Below are 25601 nucleotides of genomic sequence, written 5' to 3'. Positions count from 1 at the left end.
TTAGGGTTGGGCTTTGGTTTCAGCTTAGGGTTAGGGTTAGGGTTAGGGTTAGGGTTAGGGTTAGGGTTAGGTTTATGGTTTGGGTTAGGGTTCGCTGTCGTCCCGAAACGTCAGCTTTCCTGCTCCTCAGATGTTGCCCGTCCTGCTGTGTCCATCCATCCCTACACCTTGTTATCGGGAGGAGGGTCTCTCATGTGAGTGTCAGTCCGAGCCTAATGCAGGCACATTCAGACAGCTCACGGCATTCACCGAAATAGCCCTCTCAACTGACCTGGACCGTAACTCCTCAAGTGACCCTGCCCCCACAACACTCTCAGACAGAACATTCCAGACCCTAACCCGCTAGTTAGTAGCAGAGGTTAGGGTTAGGGTTAGGGTTAGGGTTAGGGTTAGGGTTAGGGTTAGGGTTAGGGTTATGGTTATGGTTAGGGTTAGGGTTTGGGTTAGGGTTAGGGTTTGGGTTAGGGTTAGGGTTAGGGTTAGGGTTAGGGTTAGTGTTAGGGTTTGGATTAGGGTTAGGGTTAGGGTTAGGGTTAGGGTTAGGGTTAGGGTTAGGGTTAGGGTTAGGGTTAGGGTTTGGGTTAGGGTTAGGGTTAGGGTTAGGGTTAGGGTTAGGGTTAGGGTTAGGGTTTGGGTTAGGGTTAGGGTTAGGGTTAGGGTTAGGGTTAGGGTTAGGGTTAGGGTTAGGGTTTGGGTTAGGGTTAGGGTTAGGGTTAGGGTTAGGGTTAGTGTTAGGGTTTGGATTAGGGTTAGGGTTAGGGTTAGGGTTAGGGTTAGGGTTAGGGTTAGGGTTAGGGTTAGGGTTTGGGTTAGGGTTAGGGTTAGGTTTAGGGTTAGAGTTAGGGTTAGGGTTATGGTTGGGGTTAGGGTTAGGTTTAGTGATGGGGTAACGGTTAGGATTTGGGTTAGGGTTACTGTTAGGGTTAGGGTTAGGTTAGGGTTTGGCTTTCGCTTAGTGATAGGGTTTGGGTTAGGGTTAGGATTAGGGATAGGGTTTTGGTTAGGGTTAGGGTTAGGATTAGTGATGGGGTAACGGTTAGGGTTAGGGTTAGCTTTAGGGATGGAGATTGGGTTATGGTTAGGGTTAGATTTTGGGTTAGTGATGGGGTTTGGGTTAGGGTTAGGGTTAGGAATAGTGATGGGGTTAGTGTTTGGTTAGGGTTAGGTTAGGGTTAGGGTTAGGGTTAGGGTTAGGAATAGTGATGGGGTTAGTGTTTGGTTAGGGTTAGGTTAGGGTTAGGGTTAGGGTTAGGGTTATGGATGGAGTTTGGGTTAGGGTTACGGTTAGGTTTTGGGTTTTGGTTAGGGTTAGGGTTTGGGTTAGAGTTCGGGTTTGGTTTAAGGTCAGGATTAGAGATGGGGTTAGTGTTATGATTAGGGTTGGGGTTAGGGTTAGGTTAGGATTTGGGTTAGTGATAGGGTTTGGGTCAGGGCTATGATTAGGGTTAGGGTTAGAATTAGGGTTATGGTTTGGGTTAATGTTATAGTTAGGGTTAGGGTTAGGTTTAGGGTTGGGCTTTGGTTTAAGCTTAGGGTTAGGGTTAGTGTTAGGGTTAGGGTTAGGGTTAGGGTTATGGTTATGGTTAGGGTTTGCTGTCAGCCCGAAATGTCTGCTTTCCTGATCCTAAGATGTTGCCCGGTCTGCTGTGTCCATCCATCCCTACACCTTGTTATCGGGGAGGGGGGTCTCTCATGTGTGTGTCAGTCCGAGCCTAATGCAGGCACATTCAGACACCCCACAGCGTCCACCGAAATAGCCCTCTCAACTTACCCAGAGCCTAACTCCTCAGGAGACCCTCCTCCCCCCACAGACTCTCAGTCAATACATCCCAGACCCTAACCCCGTGAGTGAGTTGCAGAGGTTTGGACGGATATGGGCCACGAGTGCGCAGCTGGGTGTAGTTTAGTTTGGGATTATGCCCAACATAGACTGGTTGGGCCGAAGGGTCTATTCCTGTCCTGTGTGACTGTGTGAGTCCCCTCTCTGTGACCTGGCCCCATGCTGTCCATCCTTTCTGTTCTCTCCCTGATCTGTTCCCCTCCGTCTCACATCGACAGCTGGACACGATACTCTCCCTGAGCCCAATGCCTTCGAGAAAGGCAGTAATTACCAATTGGCCCCTCTTTGTGTTCGATGTATATTGAAGCTTCTGTACAATTCACAATCCTACAGCATTCTGCCTCATCGGCCAATTTTAACCTCGTGTCGTGTTCCCAAAAAGTAGAAGTGAATTATTTCTGATAAAGGGCAGTGCTGACTCCTTGGAAAATGTCCCCGAGTGTGCAGAGAGTTCATCCCCCATCAGTGTCTGCATCGTTCCCCTCGGATCTTTGTGACCCCTCACACCGCCCCCGCAGGGACCCTTTTCTCCCACGGCCTCCGCTTCCTGCAGCAATAACCCAAACAGTCCCGTACCTGTGTGAGGGGGACCTCAACTTCACACACGACTTTGCTCATCGCTGAGCACAAGCAAAATAACATCAGCTCACACTCACTTACGCTCACACACACACACAGTCACACTAACACACACAAGCACACTCACTCTGACACACGCACACACTCACACACACACAGTCACACTAACACACTCACACACACACTCACTCTGACACACTCACACGCTCACACACACACAGTCACACTAACACACTCACACACACGCACACACACACACAGACAATGACACACACACACACACATACACACACACACGCACACACACACACATACACTCTCATGCTCACACACACACATACACACACACACTCACACTCACACCAACTCACACTGACACACAGTTACTCCCAATTCCTCCAGCTCCATTGTGTTCACTCTCAAGATGAAGTGTTCCACTCACATACATCCCAGATGTCCTCTTACTTCAAGGACTGTCACGTCCCCTCTCCAGTGATCAAAATTGCTCTCAACTGTATCTCTTGTATTTCTCACACTTCTGCCCCCACAACCCCTCCCCAACACAAAAACAAAGACAGAATACCCCTTGTCCTCACATTATAACCTCATTAACCCCACTAACCTCTGCATCCAATGTATCATTCTCCACCATTTCTGCCACCTATAATCCAACCCCTCCACCAAACAGATATTTCTCTCCCCACCCTTTGCCTTTCATCGGGACAGCACACTCCATGACTCCCTCATCTGCTCCACACTCCCAACTAACCCCAGCACCCCCAGAACCTTTCCCTGCAATTGCAGGAAGTGCCACACCTGTGGAGAGGTGCTGGCCCAGTGGTATTATCACTGGGCTGTTAACGCAGAGACCCAGATAACGTCCTGGGGACCGGGGTTTGAATCCTGCCATTCCAGATGGTGGAACTTGAATTCAATAAATATCTGGAATTAAGAATCTAATGATGACTGTGAATCCACCATCAATTGTTGCAAAAACCCATCTGGTTCATTAAAGCCCTTTAGGGAAGGAAACTGCCCTCCTTACCTAGTCTGGCCTACATGTGACTCCAAACCCACAGCAATGTGGCTGACTCTGAACTGCCCTCTGGGCAATTAGGGATGGGCACTAAACGCTGCCTGGTCAGCGACACCCTCATCCCAGGAATGAACAAAGAAAAGATCTTGCTCCCCCACCCCCCCCTCACGTCTGTCCCAGGACCCAAAAAAACCTTCCCCATTAAACAAATGATCACCTGCAGATCAGCTAACATGATCCGCTATAGTATCCGCTGTTCCCGATGTGGCCTCCTCTACATCGGGGAGACCAAGCAGAGGCTCGGGGACTGTTTTGTAGAGCACCTGTGCTCTGTTTGCGACAAACAACAACACTTCCGGTCGCGAACCATTTCAACACCCCTCCCACTCCCTGGGTGACATGTCCATCCTGGGCCGCCTCCAGTGGCACAATGACACCACCAGCAAACTGGGGGGAGCAGGGCTTCATATTCCGCCTTGGGAGCCTACAGCCTGATGGCCTAAACGTGGATTTTAGCAATTTCAAAACCTCCCCACCCCGACCTCATTCCATGACCAACCCTCCCTCCCATTCCTGCCTCCTTGACCTGACACAACCTGTCCATTTTCTCTCCCACCTATCCATTCTTCCCACCTCACTGACCAGTCCCCGACACTGCCGACTCACCTATCACCATCGCACCGACCTTCCCCAGCCCCACCGCTCCTCTCTCTGTTTATTTCCCCTCCCCATTTCTGAAGAAGCATCCCAAGCCGAAACATCAGCTCCCCTGCTCCTCTGACGCTGACTGTCCTGCTGTGTTGCAGCGGTGAAAACTCAGTCCCTCTGCAAACCACACTGCAGGGCTTTGTTCTCGCCACCAGATGGTGGTCGAGCTCCACGTACCCCACCGGTCCCACCAGGGACTGATACACACTGACCAACAAAACTAACAACAGCTGCAGACCCTGGAAATCAGGAACAAAAGCAGAAGTTGCTCGAAAAGCTCAGCAGGTCTGGGAGCATCTGCGGAGAGAAAAACAGAGCCACCATCTGGTGACCCTTCCTCAGAATCAGTAGATGCGTTGTAGCTGGATTCTGGAAGATAGTTCACAAGAAGTTTGCTGTAGAGAGCCCATGGTGTCGGAGGTAGGGAGCAGTGTGGAACGAGAGGAATTCTGTGCAGCAAACAGTGACAGTGTCACTGGGGTCAGGGATATTGGGGAAGCAATATTGGGCAAGCAGCAATCATAGCAGAGTAAATGATCGGTGTGCACGCACTGCCTCCCACCCCCCCACCCCCACCATCAAGCAGCTGAATGGTTCGCTACTTGTATAATGAGAGAAATTCAACCGAAAATTGAAGAGGTTCTGCTTCGTTTTAGAGGCCGTTAGTGAGATGTCTCTCATTTCCTGCCGACAGCTGCCTGTGGAGAGGTGTAAACGCGTCGCGGGGGAGCCTTCCTGCCTTCGCGAGAATGCGTGGCGCTGCGGGAAGGCGGGAAATTTCTAAACAATAGGACCTTCGAAAGCATTTGTGAAGGTAATCTCATCGATAGCCGACCCGTCAGCATGGGGAAGCTTCTAGAAACAATCACTCCGGATAGTATTGTCGTCACATTGGAAGAGATGGATTGAGGGGAAACTGTTTAACTAACTTGCTGGTGTTTTTTGCCGAGGTAACAGTTAGGTTTGATGTGTGCGATGTTGGCGATACACGGAGGCAGATCAGGCCGGGGACAGGCCATGCCAACAGTCTCGTGGTCAGAAATCTTCCAGAAACACCTGCCAAAGCGTTCTGAGATGGGGCTCCTGTGCCAGGCCCATCAGCTACGCAATGACCTATAGAGCCCAGAGCCAGTGACGGGGATAACATGAGATTCCCTGGGCAGATATTCATACTCATTGGGGAGCCATCACAGAGTTGTTGTCTCTGGTTTGTTGCTCGTGCCACGTGCTAGTGAGGCGAGGAATAGGGAGAGAGAGGAGTTGAACACGTGGCTACAGGGATGGTGCAGGAGGGAGGGTTTTGGATTCTTGGATAATTGGGGCTCTTTCTGGGGTAGGTGGGACCTCTACAAGCAAAATGGTCTTCACCTGAACCAGAGGGGTACCGATATCCTGGGGGGGGGGAATTTGCTAAGGCTGTTCGGGTGGGTTTAAACTAATTCAAGGGGATGGGAACCAAAATTGTAGTTCAAGTATAGAAAAGGTTGAGAGTAGGGTGGTCTGAAATAAAGTTTCAGGGACGCAAGATGGCACCGGCAAGCAAGAAGTTGGATTGAAGTGTGTTTACTTCAATGCCAGGAGCGTCCGGAATAAGGTGGGTGAACTTGCAGCATGGGTTAGCACCTGGGACTTCGATGTTGTGGCCATTTCGGAGACATGGATAGAGCAGGGACAGGAATGGTTGTTCCAGGTTCCGGGATTTAGATGTTTCAGTAAGAACGGAGAAGATGGTAAAAGTGGGGGAGGTGAGGCATTGTTGGTCAAGGACAGTATTACAGTTACAGAAAGGATGTTTGGGGACTCGTCAACTGAGGTAGTATGGGCTGAGGTTAGAAACAGGAAAGGAGAGGTCACCCTTTGGGAGTTTTCTATAGGCCTCCGAATAGTTCCAGAGATGTAGAGGAAAGGATAGCAAAGATGATTCTCGATAGGAGTGAGAGAGACAGGGTAGTTGTCATGGGGGCTTCAACTTTCCAAATATTGACTGGGAAAACTATAGTTCGAGTACTATAGATGGGTCAGTTTTTGTCCAGTATGTGCAGGAGGGCTTCCTGGCACAGTATGTAGATAGGCCAACAAGGGGCAAAGCCACATTAGATTTGGTACTGGCTAATGAGCCCGGCCAGGTGTTTAGATTTGGAAGTAGGTGAGCACTTTGGTGATAGCGATCACAATTCTGTTATGTTTACTTTAGTGATGGAAAGGGATAGGTGTATACAACTGGGCAAGAGTTATAGCTGGGGGCAAGGCAATTACGATGAGATTAGGTAAGATTTAGGGAGCATAGCATGGGGAAGGAAACTGCAGGGGATGGTCACATTAGAAATGTGGAGCCTATTCAAGGAAAAGCTCCTGTGTGTCCTAGATAAGTATGTACCTGTCAGGCAGGGAGGAAGCTGTAGAGCGCGGGAGCCGTGGTTTACGAAGGAGGTGGAATCTCTGGTCAAGAGGAAGAAGAAGGCTTATGTTAGGATGAGATGTGAAGGCTCAGTTAGGGTGCTTAAGGGCTATGAGGTAGCCAGGAAAGACCTAAAGAGAGAGCTCAGAAGAGCCAGGAGGAGGCATGAGAAGTTGTTGGCGGATAGGATCAGGGTAAACCCTAAGGCTTTCTATAGGTATTTAAGGAATAAAAGAATGACAAAAGTAAGATTAGGCCCAATCAAGGATAGTAGTGGTAAGTTGTGTGTGGAGTCAGAGGAGATAGGGGAAGCACTAAATGAATATTTTTCAACAGTATTCACTCTAGAAAACGACAATGTTGTCGAGGAGAATACTGAGATACAGGCTACTAGACTAGGTGGGATTGAGGTTCACAAGGACGAGGTATTAGAAATCCTTCAGAGGGTGAAGATAGATAAGTCCCCTGGGCCGGATAGGATTTATCCTCGGATCCTCTGGGAAGCCAGGGAGGAGATTGCTGAGCCTTTGGCATTGATCTTTAACTCGTCATTGTCTACAGGAATAGTGCCAGATGACGGGAGGATAGCAAATGTGGTTCCCCTGTTCAAGAAGGGGAGTAGAGACAACCCTGGTAATTATAGACCAGTGAGCCTTACCTCAGTCGTTGGTAAAGTATTGGAAAAGGTTATAAGGGATAGGATTTATAATCATCTAGAAAAGAATAAATTGATTAGGGATAGTCAGCACGGTTTTGTGAAGGGAAGGTCATGCCTCACAAACCTTATTGAGTTCTTTGAGAAGGTGACCAAACAGGTAGATGAGAGTAAACCGGTTGATGTGGTGTATATGGATTTCAGCAAGACGTTCGATAAGGTTCCCCACAGTAGGCTATTGTACAAAATGTGGAGGAATGGGATTGTGGGAGATATAGCAGTTTGGATCGGAAATTGGCTTGCTGAAAGAAGGCAGAGGGTGGTAGTTGATGGGAAATGTTCATCCTGGAGACCAGTTACTAGTGGTGTACCGCAAGGGTCGGTGTTGGGTCCACTGCTGATTGTCATTTTTATAAATGACCTGGATGAGGGCGTAGAAGGATGGGTTAGTAAATTTGCAGACAACACTAAGGTCGGTGGAGTTGTGGATAGTGACGAAGGATGCTGTAGGTTGCAGAGAGACATAGATAAGCTGCAGAGCTGGGCTGAGAGGTGGCAAATGGAGTTTAATGCAGACAAGTGTGAGGTGATGCACTTTGGTAAGAGTAACAGGAAGGCAAAGTACAGGGCTAATGGTAAGATTCTTAGCAGTGTAGATGAGCAGAGAGATCTCAGTGTCCATGTACACAGATCCTTGAAAGTTGCCACCCAGGTTGACAGGGCTGTTAAGAAGGCATATAGTGTTTTAGCTTTTATTAATAGAGGGATTGAGTTCCAGAACCAAGAGGTTATGCTGCAGCTGTACAAAACTCTGGTGCGGCCGCACTTGGAGTATTGTGTACAGTTCTGGTCACCGCATTATAAGAAGGATGTGGAAGCTTTGGAAAGGGTGCAGAGGAGATTTACTAGGATGTTGCCTGGTATGGAGGGAAGGTCTTACGAGGAAAGGCTGAGGGACTTGAGGCTGTTTTCATTAGAGAGAAGAAGGTTGAGAGGTGACTTAATTGAAACATATAAAATATTCAGAGGGTTAGATAGGGTGGATAGGGAGAGCCTTTTTCCTAGGATGGTGACGGCGAGCATGAGGGGGCATAGCTTTAAATTGAGGGGCGAAAGATATAGGACAGATGTCAGAGGTAGTTTCTTTACTCAGAGAGTAGTAAGGGAATGGAACGCTTTGCCTGCAATGGTAGTAGATTCGCCAACTTTAGGTACATTTAAGTCGTCATTGGATAAGCATATGGACGTACATGGAATAGTGTAGGTTAGATGGGCTTCAGATTGGTATGACAGGTCGGCACAAGATCGAGGGCCGAAGGGCCTGTACTGTGCTGTAATGTTCTATGTTCTATGTTCTACGTTCTACCTGCTCTTTCATCAGCTCCAGAACATTACAAGCCGAAGAAATGATTCTGAAAAAATGATATGATCTCCTTTCCCTCATGGCCTTTGTCCACTGAACCTTCCTGGCGGTACGGAAATTACATTCACCAATAATTATTAGCAAAATAAAACAAAATAAACACACAATAACAAAGTGTGAAGCTGGATGAACACAGCAGGCCAAGCAGCATCTCTGATCACAATTTTAACCTCACTGCGAAGCCTCTTCCAGGAATGCCTAACCTGAAGAAGTTACCCTCCTCCCTCCGTCCAACTGCAGGGAATCTCTCCTCCATCCATCTTCGGTCCGCCTCCCCCTCTCTCCCTATTTATTCCAGTTCCCTCTCCCCATCCCCCTCTCTGATGAAGGGTCTAGGCCTGAAACGTCAGCTTTTGTGCTCCTGAGATGCTGCTTGGCCTGATGTGTTCATCCAGCTTCACACTTTGTTATCTTGGATTCTCCAGCATCTGCAGTTCCCATTATCTCTGATACAATTTTAACCTCACTGTGAAGCCTCTTCCAGGGATGCCTAACCTGAAGAAGTTACCCTCCTCCCTCCAGACAAACCTCAGGGGATCGCTCTCCCACTGCAACTCTATTGTCCTCTCCATCTATCTTCTCCTCTATCAACCTTCGATCCGTCTCCCCCTCTCTCCCTATTTATTTCAGAACCGTCTTCCCATCCCCCTCTCTGATGAAGGGACTAGGCCCGAAACGTCAGCTTTTGTGCTCCTAAGATGCTGCTTGGCCTGCTGTGTTCATCCAGCTCCACACTTTGTTGTCTTGGATTCTCCAGCATCTGCAGTTCCCATTATCACTGATGAGAAAATAAACACAATTGGATGCTGGAGATCTGTACAACAGGTATTGCACTCAAAATATTAACCCTGCTTTCTCTCCACGCGATGCTACCAGACCTGCTGAGTCTCCCTGGCAATTGCTGTGTTGGTGTGATTCATGGTAAATGCCACACCTCCCTGACCATCCCTTCCATTCTGCACCTTGCTACTTGTGCTTGCTGTGAGGGGGCCCTGTGCGCCTCTCCCACAGCAACATCTGGTTTTTATCATTGTCCATCTCCGACCAAACCATTTCCCACATGCTGGCTCCCTAAACGCAGGGCACCTCACTCCAATCATTAACTGCCCCAGCTGGCCTCCACCAAACATTGCAATCCTGTAGATATATCTCTGTAATTGCTACGACACACGAATGCTTTTCTGGGATGTGGGCGTCGCTGGCTGGGCCCAGCATTTCTAGCCCATCCCTAGTTGCCCCCTTGAGAAGGTGAGGGTGAGCTGCCTTTTTGAACCACTGCAGTCCTCCTGCTGTGGATTGACCCACAATGCGCTGAGGGAGGGAATTCTAGGGTTTTAACCCAGTGACAGTGAAGGAACAGCAATATATTCCCAAGTCAGGATGGTGAGTGGTTTGGAGGGGAACTTGCAGGGGCTGGTGTCCCCATGTATCTGCTGCCCTTGTCCTTCTAGATGGAAGTGGTCGTGGGTTTGGAAGGTGCTGCCTGAGGATCTTTGGTGAGTCTCTGCAGTGCATCTTGTAGATGGTACACACTGCTGCTACTGAGTGTCGGTGGTGGAGGGAGTCGGATGTTTGTGGATGTGGAGCCAATCAAGCGGCTGCTTTGTCCTGGATGGGGTCGAGCTCCTTGAGTGTTGTTGGGGCTGCCCCCATCCAGGCAAGTGGGGAGTATTCCATCACACTCCTGCCTGTGCCTTGTAGATGGTGGGCAGGCTTTGGGGAGTCAGGAGGGGAGTTACATGCCACAGGATTCCCAGCTTCTGGCCTGCTCTTGTAATCACTCTGTTAATGTGGTGAGTCCAGTTGAGTTTCTGGTCAATGGTGCCCCCAGGATGTTGATTTTGGGGGAATCAGTGATGGTAATACCACTGAATGTTATGGGACGGTGGTCAGATTGTCTCTTATTGGTGATACTCATAGCCTGGCATTTGTGTGGCGCGATGTCACTTGTCACTTGTCAGTCCACGCCTGGATCTTGTTGTATGTGAACATGGACTGCTTCAGTATCTGAAGAGACATGAATGGTGCTGAACATTATGCAACCATCCGCAAACATACTCACTTCTGACCTTATGATGGAGGGAAGGTCATTGATGAAGCAGCTGAAGGTGGTTGGGCCTAGGACACTACCCTGAGGGACTTCTAGAGAGATGTCCTGGAGCTGGGATGATTGACCTCCCACAGCCACGACCATCTTCCTATGGGTCAGGTATGACTCTCTCTAAGTGGAGAGCTTGCCCCCGATTCACATTGATTCCAGTTTTGCCAGGGCTCCTTGATGCCACACTCGGTCGAATGCAGCCTTGATATCAAGGGCTGTCACTCTCACCTCACCCTCTGGAATTCAGCTCTTTTGTCCATGTTTGAACCGAGGCTGTAATGAGGTCAGGAGCTGCGTGGCCCTGGCAGAACCCAAACTGGGCGTCACTGAGCAGGTTATTGCTGAGCAGGAGCTGCTTGGTAGCACTGTTCCTGACACCTTCCATCACGTTACTGATGATCGAGAGGAGACTGATGGGATGGGAATTGGTCAGGTTGGATTTGTCCTGCTTTTTATGTACAGGACATACCTGGGCAACTTTCCACATGGCCATGTAGATCCCAGTGTTGTAACTGTACTGGAACAGCTTGTATGAGGCATGACTGCAATGTATTTGCTGCGGTATGTGTGTGTTTAGGTCTGTGAGATACACTGAGGGTGCGATAAGTTGTGTGAGATTTCAGAGATAAGATTTTGAATTGGGGTCTTCTGATGTTGAGCGAAAATACCAAGAGCATGGTGTGAAAGAAAAGCAGTCAGGCCAGGCTCAGAACTCTGCCACTCCTTCCACACACTCTGCCAGGCCTGCTGAGTTCCTCCAACACTTTCACTATTTGTTTGGGGTATAACTATTATCCAGGTAATATGTCTCCCACGATAAACATCACATCAACAAAATATCTGCTTATTGTCACAGTGTTATTTGTGAGAATTTGCTGTCCAGCCCTCATTCTTACAACAATAGCTGCGCTTATAAAACGCGTGAATGGTTGCAAAGCAATAGGAGTTGTTAGTAGGGGCCCTACAAATCCCACGATCAACGCAGGCTTTTTTGTTCTTTCATGTTACACATGCAATTTCATGTCTGGTTGTGGATTTCAGGGAATATTTCTGTCTATCTGTGTGACCTGATGGGTATATTTCTGTGTATCTGTGGTGACCTGATGGGTATATTTCTGTGTATCTGTGAGACCTGATGGGTATATTTCTGTCTATCTGTGTGACCTGATGGATATATTTCTGTGTATCTGTGAGACCTGATGGGTATATTTCTGTCTATCTATGTGACCTGATGGGTATATTTCTGTGTATCTGTGTGACCTGATGGGAATATTTCTGTGTATCTGTGTGACCTGATGGGTATATTTGTGTGTATCTGTGTGACCTGATGGGTATATTTCTGTCTATCTGTGTTACCTGATGGGTATATTTCTGTGCATCTGTGTGACCTGATGGGTATATTTCTGTGTATCTGTGAGACCTGATGGATATATTTCTGTGTATCTGTGAGACCTGATGGGTATATTTCTGTGTATCTGTGTGACCTGATGGATATATTTCTGTGTATCTGTGTGACCTGATGGGAATATTTCTGTGTATCTGTGTGACCTGATGGGTATATTTCTGTCTATCTGTGTGACCTGATGGGTATATTTCTGTCTATCTGTGAGACCTGATGGGTATATTTCTGTGTATCTGTGAGACCTGATGGGTTTATTTCTGTCTATCTATGTGACCTGATGGATATATTTCTGTGTATCTGTGTGACCTGATGGGAATATTTCTGTCTATCTGTGTGACCTGATGGGTATATTTCTGTCTATCTGTCTGACCTGATGGGTATATTTCTGTGTATCTGTGAGACCTGATGGGTATATTTCTGTGTATCTGTGTGACCTGATGGGTATATTTCTGTGTATCTGTGAGACCTGATGGGTGTATTTCTGTGTATCTGTGTGACCTGACGGGTATATTTCTGTGTATCTGTGAGACCTGATGGGTATATTTCTGTGTATCTGTGTGACCTGATGGGTATATTTCTGTGTATCTGTGAGACCTGATGAGTATATTTTTGTATATCTGTGTGACCTGATGGGTATATTTCTGTGTATCTGTGAGACCTGATGGGTATATTTCTGTCTATCTGTGAGACCTGATGGGTATATTTCTGTGTATCTGTGTGACCTGATGGGTATATTTCTGTCTATCTGTGAGACCTGATGGGTATATTTCTCTGTATCTGTGAGACCTGATGGGTATATTTCTGTGTATCTGTGTGACCTGATGGGTATATTTCTGTGTATCTGCGAGACCTGATGGGTATATTTCTGTGTATCTGTGTGACCTGATGGGTATATTTCTGTGTATCTGCGAGACCTGACGGGTATATTTCTGTGTATCTGCGAGACCTGATGGGTATATTTCTGACTATCTGTGTGACCTGATGAGTATATTTCTGTGTATCTGTGTGACCTGATGGGTATATTTCTGTGTATCTGTGAGACCTGACGGGTATATTTCTGTGTATCTGTGTGACCTGATGGGTATATTTCTGTGTATCTGCGAGACCTGATGGGTGTATTTCTGTGTGCTCACATATGACCTCACTGGAGGGGTGCACTGCCTCTCTCTCTCTGCCGAGGTCCATTTCTGCGTGGTTCCCAATGGAAATTTAGTTGTTTTATCTGCTCTGCATGGGGCTAAATGCCTGATTTCACTCCATTCGGCTTAAAGTAAAATGATCCATCAGCCCAGTATTTTTAATAAACACAAACACATTGATTATTTTCAGAAGATCTTGCTGAATGTCAATGCAAAAGTGGCTTAAGTATTTCATTTGTTCTATGAATATACAGTTGTTTCCCCCTGTAAATAACCCAAACCACTCCCAATAATAAGCACTTCCACGCACACACACACATAATTACACACTAAGAAAAATGAGAACAACGCAAATCTCTCTGTAAATATTCACTTCAGGTAAAAGAAAAACCCACGCTTGTTCTGGAATGAAATGGGAGAAGGTGTGCATTATTCCCATGACTGTTGACCATCTGTTCTCACATACATAGCCGGTGTCACCATACAGATGTAGTTCTCTCTGGGATCTTGTCAGTTGCTGCTTGCTCAGTGAACAGGATTGAGAACTCTGCCAGATGCTTTTCAAAAGAAGAGGTTTCGTTGCTTCACAACAAAGGTGTTTCAGAAACACGAACGTGAGCTGGCTCCCCTGTGTGAATGAGCAGACACAAACTCCCAGCCGATAATACATTGTTCAACAAAGAGCAGGGTGAAAACCCAAGCAGAAAATCCGCTGTCCCTGAAGTGAAACAAGGACCAGCAACTATGCGGAACCATTTGGAATTCAAGGAATGGATTGATTATAAATTTCTAATGTGCCTTTGCATTGAATTTTTAGGAAAAACACATCTGGTATCTTCAAAATCCTTCAACATCAAACCCAGAAAAGGAATTTAAATGATCCCAATGTAACATTGTGATGTTATTTTTATCGAAATGTTGTAGGTGTTATTCTGTGAACTGCATTATATTCAACATCTTTAATTTTCTTTTATCCACCCCAGGGTATAGGGGTTGCTGGCTGGGCCCAGCAATTCTTGCCCATCCCTAGTTGTCCCCCTTGAGAAGGTGGGGGTGAGCTGCCTTCTTGAACCACTGCAGTCCTCCTGCTGTGGATTGACTCACAATGCCCTTGGGGAGGGAATTCCAGGATCTTGACCAAGTGACAGTGAAGGAACGGTGATATATTTCCAAGTCAGGATGGTGTGTGACCTGGGGGGGAACTTGCAGGGGACGGTGTTCCCATGTACGTGATGCCCTTGTCCTTCTAGATGGAAGTGGTTGTGGGTTTGGAAGGTGCTGCCTGAGGATCTTTGGTGAGTCTCTGCAGTGCACCTTGTAGATGGTACACACTGCTGCTACTGAGTGTCGGTGGTGGAGGGAGTGGGTGCTTGTGGATGTGGTGCCAATCAAGTGGCTGCTTTGCCCTGGATGGGGTCAAGCTCCTTGAGTGTTGTTGGGGCTGCCCCCATCCAGGCAAGTGGGGAGTATTCCATCACACTCCTGACTTGTGCCTTGTAGATGGTGGGCAGGCTTTGGGGAGTCAGGGGGTGAGTTACTCAACGCAGGATTCCCAGCTTCTGGCCTGCTCTTGTAATCACTCTGTTAATGTGGTGAGTCCAGTTGAGTTTCTGGTCAATGGTAGCCCCCGGGATGTTGATTTTGGGGGAATCAGTGATGGTAATACCACTGAATGTTATGGGACGGTGGTCAGATTGTCTCTTATTGGTGATGGGCATAGCCTGGCATTTGTGTGGCGCAATGTCACTTGCCACTTGTCAGTCCAAACCTGGATATTATCCAGATCTTGTTGCATGTGAACACGGACTGCTTCAGCATCTGAGGAGTCACGAACGGTGCTGAACATTGTGCAATCATCAGTGAACATCCCCACTTCTGACCTTATGATGGAGGGAAGGTCATTGATGAAGCAGCTGAAGGTGGTTGGGCCCAGGACACTGCCCTGAGGGACTTCTAGAGAGATGCCCTGGAGCTGGGATAATTGACCTGTGATGTGCTTCTGAGACTTGATAAAGCTCTAGTTAGGCCCCATTTAGAATACTGTGTCCAATTTTGGGCCCCACACCTCAGGAAGAACATACTAGCCCTGGAGCATGTCCAGCGGAGATTCACACGGATGATCCCTGGAATGGTACGTTTAATGTGTGATGAACGGCTAAGGGTCCTGGGATTGTACTCATTAGAGTTTAGAAGGTTGAGGGGAGATCTAATAGAAACTTACAAGATAATGTATGGCTTGGAAGGGGTGGACGCTAGGAAGTTGTTTCCATTAGGCGGGGAGACTAGGACCCATGGGCACAGCCTTAGAATTAGAGGGGGTCAATTTAAAACTGAAATGAGACGGCATTTCTTCAACCAGAGAGTGGTGGGCCTATGGAATTCATTGCCACGGAGTGGAGGCCGGGACGTTGGATGCCTTCAAGGCAGAGATCGACAAATTCTTGATCTCAGAAGGAATCAAGGGCTACGGGGAGAGTGCAGGGAAGTGGAGTTGAAATGCCCATCAGCCATGATTTAAATGGCGGAGTGGACTTGATGGGTCGAATGGCCTGACTTCCACTCCTATGCCTTGTGGTCTTATGGACCTCTCACAACCATGACCATCTTCCTATGGGTCAGGTAATGATTCCACCCACAGGAGCGTTTGCCCCGATACACACTGATTCCAGTTTTGCTCGGGCTCCTTGATGCGTGGGACATGGCTGGGTTGCGTTTGCTGCGTGTCTCATATACAGAACAGACCAAGGCGCAGGAGAGGGAATGAGGATAAATCAGAATGTGCCGAGCATTGCAGAGCAGAGATACACCAGTCACAAGCCCTCCCTTTCTCAGAAGCCGGCAGTTTCTCCACACTCATTCCCATTCTGATATCCTGGGCATTTTCTGCACCTGAGCCTGTCAAAATACAGAGTACACAAGTCAGCTTCGAACAACCCTGGACTCGACTCTAACTGGTTTACTATCAGGTCTTCAGCCAAAAGCAATCAGAAGGCCTTCAGCTCTCGTTGCTGAGGGCTTGCTGCACTGCTCTGAGGGTAACACATTTCTGATGCACAATGTTGGAGCTCACCGATAACCTCAGGGCCGTTTGTGCGATACATCTGGGTAAAAAAGAAAGGAGAAAACTGAAAAGGACAGGAAAACTTTCGGCATGACGTGACAGTGCAAGGATAACAGAGGAACCGCGGGGAGGAACCATTCTTCACAGAAAGTTGCTGACAAACACGTGGGTTTTCGCCACGGAGGCCATAACCGAAGCTGCTTCCTCAGTTGGTCAGCACCAACACACGACCGCGCTGTCCCGTTATTTCAGTGAGACCCCGTCACTGTCCCGTTATTACAGTGAGTCCCCGTCACTGTCCCGTTATTTCAGTGAGACCCCGTCACTGTCCCGTTATTACAGTGAGTCCCCGTCACTGTCCCGTTATTACAGTGAGACCCCGTCACTGTCCCGTTATTACAGTGAGTCCCTGTCACTGTCCCGTTATTTCAGTGAGACCCCGTCACTGTCCCGTTATTACAGTGAGTCCCCGTCACTGTCCCGTTATTACAGTGAGTCCCCGTCACTGTCCCGTTATTACAGTGAGACCCCGTCACTGTCCCGTTATTACAGTGAGTCCCCGTCACTGTCCCGTTATTACAGTGAGTCCCCGTCACTGTCCCGTTATTACAGTGAGACCCCGTCACTGTCCCGTTATTACAGTGAGTCCCTGTCACTGTCCCGTTATTACAGTGAGACCCCGTCACTGTCCCGTTATTACAGTGAGGCCCCGTCACTGTCCCATTATTACAGTGAGTCCCCGTCACTGTCCCGTTATTACAGTGAGACGCCGTCACTGTCCCGTTATTACAGTGAGACCCCGTGACTGTCCCGTTATTACAGTGAGGCCCCGTCACTGTCCCGTTATTACAGTGAGACCCCGTCACTGTCCCGTTATTACAGTGAGTCCCCGTCACTGTCCCGTTATTACAGTGAGACCCCGTCACTGTCCCGTTATTACAGTGAGTCCCCGTCACTGTCCCGTTATTACAGTGAGACCCCGTCACTGTCCCATTATTACACTGAGTCCCCGTCACTGTCCCGTTATTACAGTGAGTCCCTGTCACTGTCCCGTTATTACAGTGAGACCCCGTCACTGTCCCGTTATTACAGTGAGTCCCCGTCACTGTCCCGTTATTACAGTGAGACCCCGTCACTGTCCCGTTATTACAGTGAGTCCCCGTCACTGTCCCGTTATTACAGTGAGACATTGTCACTGTCCCGTTATTACAGTGAGCCCCGTCACTGTCCCGTTATTACAGCGAGACCCCGTCACTGTCCCGTTATTACAGTGAGGCCCCGTCACTGTCCCGTTATTACAGTGAGACCCCGTCACTGTCCCGTTATTACAGTGAGTCCCCGTCACTGTCCCGTTATTACAGTGAGTCCCTGTCACTGTCCCGTTATTACAGTGAGACCCCGTCACTGTCCTGTTATTACAGTGAGTCCCCGTCACTGTCCCGTTATTACAGTGAGACCCCGTCACTGTCCCGTTATTACAGTGAGAACCCGTCACTGTCCCGTTATTACAGTGAGTCCCCGTCACTGTCCCGTTATTACAGTGAGACCCCGTCACTGTCCCGTTATTACAGTGAGACCCCGTCACTGTCCCGTTATTACAGTGAGGCCCCGTCACTGTCCCGTTATTACAGTGAGTCCCCGTCACTGTCCCGTTATTACAGTGAGACCCCGTCACTGTCCCGTTATTACAGTGAGTCCCTGTCACTGTCCCGTTATTACAGTGAGACCCCGTCACTGTCCCGTTATTACAGTGAGTCCCTGTCACTGTCCCGTTATTACAGTGAGTCCCTGTCACTGTCCCGTTATTACAGTGAGACCCCGTCACTGTCCCGTTATTACAGTGAGTCCCTGTCACTGTCCCGTTATTACAGTGAGTCCCCGTCACTGTCCCATTATTACAGTGAGACCCTGTCACTGTCCCGTTATTACAGTGAGACCCCGTCACTGTCCCGTTATTACAGTGAGACACTGTCACTGTCCCGTTATTACAGTGAGACCCCGTCACTGTCCCGTTATTACAGTGAGACCCCGTCACTGTCCCGTTATTACAGTGAGTCCCCGTCACTGTCCTGTTATTACAGTGAGTCCCTGTCACTGTCCCGTTATTACAGTGAGACCCCGTCACTGTCCCGTTATTACAGTGAGTCCCCGTCACTGTCCCGTTATTACAGTGAGTCCCTGTCACTGTCCCGTTATTACAGTGAGACCCCGTCACTGTCCCGTTATTACTGTGAGAACCCGTCACTGTCCCGTTATTACAGTGAGTCCCCGTCACTGTCCCGTTATTACAGTGAGTCCCTGTCACTGTCCCGTTATTACAGTGAGACCCCGTCACTGTCCCGTTATTACAGTGAGTCCCCGTCACTGTCCCGTTATTACAGTGAGACCCCGTCACTGTCCCGTTATTACAGTGAGACCCCATCACTGTCCTGTTATTACAGTGAGACCCCGTCACTGTCCCGTTACTACAGTGAGACCCCATCACTGTCCCGTTATTACAGTGAGACCCCGTCACTGTCCCGTTATTACAGTGAGTCCCTGTCACTGTCCCGTTATTACAGTGAGACCCCGTCACTGTCCCATTATTACAGTGAGGCCCCGTCACTGTCCCGTTATTACAGTGAGACCCCGTCACTGTCCCGTTATTACAGTGAGACATTGTCACTGTCCCGTTATTACAGTGAGACCCCGTCACTGTCCCGTTATTACAGTGAGTCCCCGTCACTGTCCCGTTATTACAGTGAGACCCCGTCACTGTCCTGTTATTACAGTGAGTCCCCGTCACTGTCCCGTTATTACAGTGAGACCCCGTCACTGTCCTGTTATTACAGTGAGTCCCCGTCACTGTCCCGTTATTACAGTGAGACCCTGTCACTGTCCCGTTATTACAGTGAGGCCCCGTCACTGTCCCGTTATTACAGTGAGTCCCTGTCACTGTCCCGTTATTACAGTGAGACATTGTCACTGTCCCGTTATTACAGTGAGACCCCGTCACTGTCCCGTTATTGCAGTGAGTCCCCGTCACTGTCCCGTTATTACAGTGAGACCCCGTCACTGTCCCGTTATTACAGTGAGTCCCCGTCACTGTCCCATTATTACAGTGAGTCCCCGTCACTGTCCCGTTATTACAGTGAGACCCCGTCACTGTCCCGTTATTACAGTGAGTCCCTGTCACTGTCCCGTTATTACAGTGAAGCCCCGTCACTGTCCCGTTATTACAGTGAGTCCCCGTCACTGTCCCGTTATTACAGTGAGTCCCTGTCACTGTCCCGTTATTACAGTGAGACCCCGTCACTGTCCCGTTATTACAGTGAGTCCCTGTCACTGTCCCGTTATTACAGTGAGTCCCTGTCACTGTCCCGTTATTTCAGTGAGACCCCGTCACTGTCCCGTTATTACAGTGAGACACTGTCACTGTCCCGTTATTACAGTGAGACCCCGTCACTGTCCCGTTATTACAGTGAGACATTGTCACTGTCCCGTTATTACAGTGAGACCCCGTCACTGTCCCGTTATTACAGTGAGACCCCGTCACTGTCCCGTTATTACAGTGAGTCCCTGTCACTGTCCCGTTATTTCAGTGAGACCCCGTCACTGTCCCGTTATTACAGTGAGACCCCGTCACTGTCCCGTTATTACAGTGAGTCCCTGTCACTGTCCCGTTATTACAGTGAGACATTGTCACTGTCCCGTTATTACAGTGAGTCCCCGTCACTGTCCCGTTATTACAGTGAGACCCCGTCACTGTCCCGTTATTACAGTGAGCCCCGTCACTGTCCCGTTATTACAGTGAGTCCCCGTCACTGTCCCGTTATTACAGTGAGACCCCGTCACTGTCCCGTTATTACAGTGAGTCCCCGTCACTGTCCCGTTATTACAGTGAGACCCCGTCACTGTCCCGTTATTTCAGTGAGGCCCCGTCACTGTCCTGTTATTACAGTGAGTCCCCGTCACTGTCCCGTTATGACAGTGAGGCCACGTCACTGTCCCGTTATTACAGTGAGACCCCGTCACTGTCCCGTTATTTCAGTGAGGCCCCGTCACTGTCCTGTTATTACAGTGAGTCCCTGTCACTGTCCCGTTATTACAGTGAGACATTGTCACTGTCCCGTTATTACAGTGAGACCCCGTCACTGTCCTGTTATTACAGTGAGTCCCTGTCACTGTCCCGTTATTACAGTGAGACATTGTCACTGTCCCGTTATTACAGTGAGACCCCGTCACTGTCCTGTTATTACAGTGAGACCCCGTCACTGTCCCGTTATTACAGTGAGTCCCCGTCACTGTCCCGTTACTACAGTGAGACCCCATCACTGTCCCGTTATTACAGTGAGACCCCGTCACTGTCCCGTTATTACAGTGAGTCCCTGTCACTGTCCCGTTATTACAGTGAGACCCCGTCACTGTCCCATTATTACAGTGAGGCCCCGTCACTGTCCCGTTATTACAGTGAGACCCCGTCACTGTCCCGTTATTACAGTGAGACATTGTCACTGTCCCGTTATTACAGTGAGACCCCGTCACTGTCCCGTTATTACAGTGAGTCCCCGTCACTGTCCCGTTATTACAGTGAGACCCCGTCACTGTCCTGTTATTACAGTGAGTCCCCGTCACTGTCCCGTTATTACAGTGAGACCCCGTCACTGTCCTGTTATTACAGTGAGTCCCCGTCACTGTCCCGTTATTACAGTGAGACCCTGTCACTGTCCCGTTATTACAGTGAGGCCCCGTCACTGTCCCGTTATTACAGTGAGTCCCTGTCACTGTCCCGTTATTACAGTGAGACATTGTCACTGTCCCGTTATTACAGTGAGACCCCGTCACTGTCCCGTTATTGCAGTGAGTCCCCGTCACTGTCCCGTTATTACAGTGAGACCCCGTCACTGTCCCGTTATTACAGTGAGTCCCCGTCACTGTCCCATTATTACAGTGAGTCCCCGTCACTGTCCCGTTATTACAGTGAGACCCCGTCACTGTCCCGTTATTACAGTGAGTCCCTGTCACTGTCCCGTTATTACAGTGAAGCCCCGTCACTGTCCCGTTATTACAGTGAGTCCCCGTCACTGTCCCGTTATTACAGTGAGTCCCTGTCACTGTCCCGTTATTACAGTGAGACCCCGTCACTGTCCCGTTATTACAGTGAGTCCCTGTCACTGTCCCGTTATTACAGTGAGTCCCTGTCACTGTCCCGTTATTTCAGTGAGACCCCGTCACTGTCCCGTTATTACAGTGAGACACTGTCACTGTCCCGTTATTACAGTGAGACCCCGTCACTGTCCCGTTATTACAGTGAGACATTGTCACTGTCCCGTTATTACAGTGAGACCCCGTCACTGTCCCGTTATTACAGTGAGTCCCTGTCACTGTCCCGTTATTTCAGTGAGACCCCGTCACTGTCCCGTTATTACAGTGAGACCCCGTCACTGTCCCGTTATTACAGTGAGTCCCTGTCACTGTCCCGTTATTACAGTGAGACATTGTCACTGTCCCGTTATTACAGTGAGTCCCCGTCACTGTCCCGTTATTACAGTGAGACCCCGTCACTGTCCCGTTATTACAGTGAGCCCCGTCACTGTCCCGTTATTACAGTGAGTCCCCGTCACTGTCCCGTTATTACAGTGAGACCCCGTCACTGTCCCGTTATTACAGTGAGTCCCCGTCACTGTCCCGTTATTACAGTGAGACCCCGTCACTGTCCCGTTATTTCAGTGAGGCCCCGTCACTGTCCTGTTATTACAGTGAGTCCCCGTCACTGTCCCGTTATGACAGTGAGGCCACGTCACTGTCCCGTTATTACAGTGAGACCCCGTCACTGTCCCGTTATTTCAGTGAGGCCCCGTCACTGTCCTGTTATTACAGTGAGTCCCTGTCACTGTCCCGTTATTACAGTGAGACATTGTCACTGTCCCGTTATTACAGTGAGACCCCGTCACTGTCCTGTTATTACAGTGAGTCCCTGTCACTGTCCCGTTATTACAGTGAGACATTGTCACTGTCCCGTTATTACAGTGAGACCCCGTCACTGTCCTGTTATTACAGTGAGACCCCGTCACTGTCCCGTTATTACAGTGAGTCCCCGTCACTGTCCCGTTATTACAGTGAGACCCCGTCACTGTCCCGTTATTACAGTGAGTCCCCGTCACTGTCCTGTTATTACAGTGAGTCCCCGTCACTGTCCCGTTATTACAGTGAGTCCCTGTCACTGTCCCGTTATTACAGTGAGACATTGTCACTGTCCCGTTATTACAGTGAGACCACGTCACTGTCCCGTTATTACAGTGAGACCCCGTCACTGTCCCGTTATTACAGTGAGACCCCGTCACTGTCCCGTTATTTCAGTGAGACCCCGTCACTGTCCCGTTATTACAGTGAGACCCCGTCACTGTCCCGTTATTACAGTGAGACATTGTCACTGTCCCGTTATTACAGTGAGACCCCGTCACTGTCCCGTTATTACAGTGAGTCCCCATCACTGTCCCGTTATTACAGTGAGGCCCCGTCACTGTCCCGTTATTACAGTGAGACCCCGTCACTGTCCCGTTATTACAGTGAGGCCCCATCACTGTCCCGTTATTACAGTGAGTCCCCGTCACTGTCCCGTTATTTCAGTGAGACCCCGTCACTGTCCCGTTATTACAGTGAGGCCCCGTCACTGTCCCGTTATTACAGTGAGGCCCCGTCACTGTCCCGTTATTACAGTGAGACCCCGTCACTGTCCCGTTATTACAGTGAGGCCCCATCACTGTCCCGTTATTACAGTGAGACCCCGTCACTGTCCCGTTATTACAGTGAGACCCCTTCACTGTCCCGTTATTACAGTGAGTCCCCGTCACTGTCCCATTATTACAGTGAGTCCCCGTCACTGTCCCGTTATTACAGTGAGTCCCCGTCACTGTCCCGTTATTACAGTGAGACCCCGTCACTGTCCTGTTATTACAGTGAGACCCCGTCACTGTCCCGTTATTACAGTGAGTCCCTGTCACTGTCCCGTTATTACAGTGAGACCCCGTCACTGTCCCGTTATTACAGTGAGTCCCTGTCACTGTCCCGTTATTACCGTGAGTCCCCGTCACTGTCCCGTTATTACAGTGAGACCCCGTCACTGTCCCGTTATTACACTGAGTCCCCGTCACTGTCCCGTTATTACAGTGAGACCCCGTCACTGTCCCGTTATTACAGTGAGTCCCCGTCACTGTCCCGTTATTACAGTGAGACCCCGTCACTGTCCCGTTATTACAGTGAGTCCCTGTCACTGTCCCGTTATTACAGTGAGACATTGTCACTGTCCCGTTATTACACTGAGTCCCCGTCACTGTCCCGTTATTACAGTGAGTCCCTGTCACTGTCCTGTTATTACAGTGAGACCCCGTCACTGTCCCGTTATTACAGTGAGACCCCGTCACTGTCCCGTTATTACAGTGAGTCCCCGTCACTGTCCCGTTATTACAGTGAGACCCCGTCACTGTCCCGTTATTACAGTGAGACCCCGTCACTGTCCCGTTATTGCAGTGAGACCCCGTCACTGTCCCGTTATTACAGTGAGACCCCGTCACTGTCCCGTTATTACAGTGAGTCCCCGTCACTGTCCCGTTATTACAGTGAGACCCCGTCACTGTCCCGTTATTACAGTGAGACCCCGTCACTGTCCCGTTATTGCAGTGAGACCCCGTCACTGTCCCGTTATTACAGTGAGTCCCCGTCACTGTCCCGTTATTACAGTGAGGCCCCGTCACTGTCCCGTTATTACAGTGAGTCCCTGTCACTGTCCCATTATTACAGTGAGACCCCGTCACTGTCCCGTTATTACAGTGAGGCCCTGTCACTGTCCCATTATTACAGTGAGACCCCGTCACTGTCCCGTTATTACAGTGAGGCCCCGTCACTGTCCCGTTATTACAGTGAGTCCCTGTCACTGTCCCGTTATTACAGTGAGACCCCGTCACTGTCCCGTTATTACAGTGAGTCCCCGTCACTGTCCCGTTATTACAGTGAGTCCCTGTCACTGTCCCGTTATTACAGTGAGACATTGTCACTGTCCCGTTATTACAGTGAGACCCCGTCACTGTCCCGTTATTACAGTGAGTCCCCGTCACTGTCCTGTTATTACAGTGAGACCCCGTCACTGTCCCGTTATTACAGTGAGTCCCCGTCACTGTCCCGTTATTACAGTGAGACATTGTCACTGTCCCGTTATTACAGTGAGACCCCATCACTGTCCCGTTATTACAGTGAGGCCCCGTCACTGTCCCGTTATTACAGTGAGACCCCGTCACTGTCCCGTTATTACAGTGAGGCCCCGTCACTGTCCCGTTATTACAGTGAGTCCCCGTCACTGTCCCGTTATTTCAGTGAGACCCCGTCACTGTCCCGTTATTACAGTGAGGCCCCGTCACTGTCCCGTTATTACAGTGAGTCCCCGTCACTGTCCCGTTATTACAGTGAGACCCCGTCACTGTCCCGTTATTACAGTGAGGCCCCGTCACTGTCCCGTTATTACAGTGAGACCCCGTCACTGTCCCGTTATTACAGTGAGTCCCCGTCACTGTCCCGTTATTACAGTGAGACCCCGTCACTGTCCCGTTATTACAGTGAGTCCCCGTCACTGTCCCGTTATTACAGTGAGACCCCGTCACTGTCCCGTTATTACAGTGAGTCCCCGTCACTGTCCCGTTATTACAGTGAGACCCCGTCACTGTCCCGTTATTACACTGAGTCCCCGTCACTGTCCCATTATTACAGTGAGTCCCTGTCACTGTTCCGTTATTACAGTGAGACCCCGTCACTGTCCCGTTATTACAGTGAGTCCCCGTCACTGTCCCGTTATTACAGTGAGACCCCGTCACTGTCCCGTTATTACAGTCAGTCCCTGTCACTGTCCCGTTATTACAGTGAGACCCCGTCACTGTCCCGTTATTACACTGAGTCCCCGTCACTGTCCCGTTATTGCAGTGAGACCCCGTCACTGTCCCGTTATTACAGTGAGTCCCCGTCACTGTCCCGTTATTACAGTGAGGCCCCGTCACTGTCCCGTTATTACAGTGAGTCCCTGTCACTGTCCCATTATTACAGTGAGACCCCGTCACTGTCCCGTTATTACAGTGAGGCCCCGTCACTGTCCCGTTATTTCAGTGAGACCCCGTCACTGTCCCGTTATTTCAGTGAGTCCCCGTCACTGTCCCGTTATTACAGTGAGACCCCGTCACTGTCCCGTTATTACAGTGAGGCCCCGTCACTGTCCCGTTATTACAGTGAGTCCCCG

The 25601-nt window shown here is 49.4% G+C and overlaps 1 long non-coding RNA gene across 1 annotated transcript in view; it reads right to left on the bottom strand.

Annotated features, from left to right (window-relative positions):
* Positions 1 to 13461: 13461 nt before the first annotated feature.
* The window catches only part of LOC132209519 (uncharacterized), a 32624-nt gene continuing 20484 nt past the window's right edge, over positions 13462 to 25601 (bottom strand). The window contains exon 2 of the long non-coding RNA XR_009445646.1: positions 13462 to 16382. This is a non-coding gene — a long non-coding RNA (uncharacterized LOC132209519). The remainder of the gene's footprint in view (positions 16383 to 25601) is intronic.

This window comes from Stegostoma tigrinum, chromosome 4 (genome assembly GCF_030684315.1).
Source record: "Stegostoma tigrinum isolate sSteTig4 chromosome 4, sSteTig4.hap1, whole genome shotgun sequence".
Classification (NCBI taxonomy): domain Eukaryota; kingdom Metazoa; phylum Chordata; class Chondrichthyes; order Orectolobiformes; family Stegostomatidae; genus Stegostoma; species Stegostoma tigrinum.
Note: the sequence above shows the minus strand (reverse complement) of the source record. Positions and strands in the feature narration are given on the sequence as shown.